This window comes from Drosophila willistoni, unplaced genomic scaffold (genome assembly GCF_018902025.1).
Source record: "Drosophila willistoni isolate 14030-0811.24 unplaced genomic scaffold, UCI_dwil_1.1 Seg485, whole genome shotgun sequence".
Lineage (NCBI taxonomy): Eukaryota > Metazoa > Arthropoda > Insecta > Diptera > Drosophilidae > Drosophila > Drosophila willistoni.
Genome location: NW_025814416.1, coordinates 617,076 through 621,046, shown reverse-complemented (window position 1 = coordinate 621,046; position 3,971 = coordinate 617,076).

Here is a 3,971-nt window from a genome sequence, read left to right as displayed (position 1 = left end):
TTTAAATTTGCTGACACTACTGTGATAAATATTACTACTGTAAATTTTTAATAAAAAGGATTTTTTTTAGGTGTTTTGAGTGCAATGAAGGCCGTTCTTTTTTTGTTCCCCCCAGCAAGTATAGCATAGACCGACGATTTGTTGACATTGATAGGGCTGAGTTGGGTTGGATGTAACATGCCCACCTCTAGTACAGATCTACTATGAGAGCGACTACGAAGTTGCTACAAGAGCGACTACGAAATTGCTACGAGAGCAACAGAAAAGGAAATGCTCCGTAGCAGTAGCACAAAAATTTATTTTGGTTGCTCCGCTCTCATCTCGCTTTTAATGCTTGTGCTATTGCTACAACTACAAATAGCGTATCGAAAATTTTTTGCTCGTGCTATTGCTCTGTGCTCCGACGATATATGCTACGGAGCAGAGCAGAAGAGCAATCGTTTTCCGTTTGTGCTCTCTGCTATGCTACGTAGCCCTCAGAGCAGTAGCAGGAGCAGAGCAATATTTTTATTGAAATTGCTGCTATGTAGCAGCAAATGCAAACACTGCGAACGTGTTATATTGGCCGCAAAAAATGTTGATTTGAACGAAATGAATTTTCAGATTCAAGAGAAAATAGCTGGCGAATTGAAGAATTACAAATCAGTTGATTCCGTTACTAATGATGATGATGTTGTCAATTATCCAACAGAATTTTTTAATTCGCTGGAATTACCCGGCTTACCACCTCATAATCTGCAAGTAAAAATCAATTTAGTAATTACTATGTTACGGAACATAAACCAGTCACGTCTGTGTAATGGCACCTGGCTTGCGGTGAAGAAATTATTGAACAATGTCATCGAAGCAACATTTTTAAAAGGGAAGTACAAAGGCGAAGATGTTTTAATCCCACGCATCCCTATGATACCGAACGACATGCCATTCAGCTTTAAGCGTTTACAGTTTCCAGTGCGGCTTGCATTTGCAATGTCAATAAAAAAATCGCAAGGGCAGTCGCTAAGTGTATGTGGCATCAACCGACAAAATCCATGTTTATCACATGGCCAATTATATGTCGCCTGTTACCGTGTCGGAAAACCAACAACATTATTTATTTACGTGCCAGAACATAAAACTAAAAATATAGTTTATCAAAAAGCATTAAATTAAAGAGAAGCAGTCAAGAGTACAGAGCTTAGTGTTTAAATGAATCTTAAAAAATTAACACTATTATGAAAATACATATTTTGTTTTTTATTTCATTAAAAATTAGTAAAGTCATTTTCAGGTATAGTGAGTCCAGGGAATAGGGAATTGAATAGCTACTCATACCTTAGATAGATCAGCTATACAAAATAAAGTAGTGCATCATTGCAACACTATGCCGGTACAAAGTACGCCGGGTCAGCTAGTATATACATATAAATAAAAAAAAATTATGTTCGTTAGCGATAAAATTCGATTCGGCTCATAGTTGCTCAGTAAGTTTGTTTTGTTCTGTCTAAGTAAATAAATTTAAAATCGGTTCGAGTTCGTCCTATTAAATTATTCATCTTGCAACAATGGCTCCTCCATCTGGGACAATTCCCAAAGATTACGATGATGCAAAGAAGCGACGAGCTCAATGCGTAAAAAGTATAAAACGCGTTAGTGACCAATTAGAAGATACAAGTATTTCGTTTCAAGCAATAGACTTAGAATGTAGATTGGGAATGTTGAATTCCAATATCGAGACTGCGCTGAGATATCAAACTCGAGTGGAGACATTTCACTCCGATGATGAGTATAGGTCAGAGTTAGAAGAGTTGTGTATTTCGGCGAAATCACAACATAGGTCCGCATTAAACAATTTGTTCGATACTATTAAAATTTTAAATAAATGATCCACTCCAAGTAGTTCTAGCACAAAGTTTCGCAGTAGAGCATATATATATATATTTATTGAGACTATTATATGGTGAACCGAATGGTACGATGACATGATCATACTTTATATTAATGTGTTTGCTTCTATTATGCAGAGTTGGGTTTTTAGTTAAACATTGGGCACTTTGATTATCGCAATACAATAAAACAGTTTGAACATCGTTAAAACCCATCTTGTTCAAAAACGTCTTCAAGTACACCGCTTCTCTTGCCGCCGTGGATAACGCAATGTACTCCGTTTCGGTACTACTTACTACTACTACTTGGTAGGGGTACTCGCATTTCCCACGTTGAGGTGCTAACGCTCCGCATCCAGACACTTGCTATACCAATTTTCCTCCGAACGGATACTAGAAGAATTTTGCAGCATTAAAAATTTTGTTGGCCCTGTCTGACCTTAGCGAAGTTTTGAGTACAGTTTTGTTTGGTTACCGGTAAGGCGTATTGTTTTTTGCGTGTTTTTCAGGTTAACACGAATTGCTAACACTATTCACTTCACTCGATCAAGTTTTATTATTTTATTTTTATGTAGGCCAAGCCAGGCAGTCTCCGTTGAAGATTTCGATTTCGCACGGGGGAACTGTGTGGCTTTGATGGGTGGAATTGACGAAGAGCCTGACTGGTGGGGGAGCCATTTTCGCAGACAACTGCTCGATTCGCTCTCCAAACAAAGGCCCCCCTCGCACATATACCATATAACAATATTCATCTTTAGCTTTGACTGTAGCTATGTGCTTCGGACTATCTTCGTTCTTTTGAGCCGTCAAGGTCTTATGGGATCGTCAAAACTCTGCCTCGACTTTTGCCAAAGTAATTTATGCTGGTCGAAGTGTATTTTAATGGAGACGATTGGCACATCGTCAGCTAAAGCCTGGGTCTTGCGAGCCTCGAACGGCGTTAATGCCTCGCACACGGCAACAAAGTCGGAAAGAGACATCGTAGAGTGTTCTCTGAGCTATTACAAATCGAATGGGAACAAATAACTTCATGGAATTAGAGCTCTCAAGAGAGGAGATCGAAACGAAGCTGTAAGTGGACTGCATATGAATAAGCATAGACAGCATAAATGAAATTAGAAGGATTTATGATTTTCCTCGCAGTTGCGAATAATAATAAGGATATATAATCACTTGGATATTAAAATATATACAATGTGGAAATATGTTGAAATTTATAAGAGTATTTAAAAAATATAGAAAAATTGAGATCAGTAGGATTGGGAGTGCCGATAACTTTTCAATGAAGGAAAAAAACTCGGAATTAATTTTCATTAAGCGGACTAGAAAGAATCAGAAGCAACGTTTCGAATGGGCGGCTAAGGCAAAGACGGAGGATCCTTATGGAACCAGCCGAAAGGCGTGTAGCCTGTCTTAAGCATGAGCGTTTGCGAGCCCGATAGTCGCGGTCTGCAGCAATACAATTGCTTCGCTTCGCTCACAGATAAGACTCGATTGACATGAGCAATACCATCGTCTTGCATTTCGATATGACCCAGCTGCTGATTATGGCTTCAACCGCTATGTAGTCGTTGGCCAGATATGTCTGCACTCACTGTCAGGCTCTGAAGTTCAATAATGAAACGAAAGGAATGTGTTGTGCTGGCTGAAAATTCAAATTACCAAATTCAAATTAACTTGAAGCACCACCAGAGCCACTGCGAACTCTACTTTCCGGATCCACTACGAAGCATTTCCTATCAAACATTAGGAAATATAATTCCTGTTTTTAAATGAAGTCATTTGTGGCTGCCCAATTCATGCCAACTTTAAAGTCAAAGGGCAAATCTATCACAAGGCTGGCGCCTTGCTCCCCCTCCCAGATAGTGAACATAAATTTCTTCAAATCTACTTCATCGTTGATGATAGAGACGAAGCCAATGCACGACCTAGAATATATACCTCCGTAAGCAGGTCCATCATTTCGCAGCTACAGGAGCTTCTCCACAATCGAAGCAATTTAATGCGTTTGGTCAAAATAAAAATAGTGGAGGTGGGGCCAAACTGGGAAAAGTTTTCTAATCAGGCGGGGGCACAGCGATGCGTGGCATGGTTTCTAACATACAT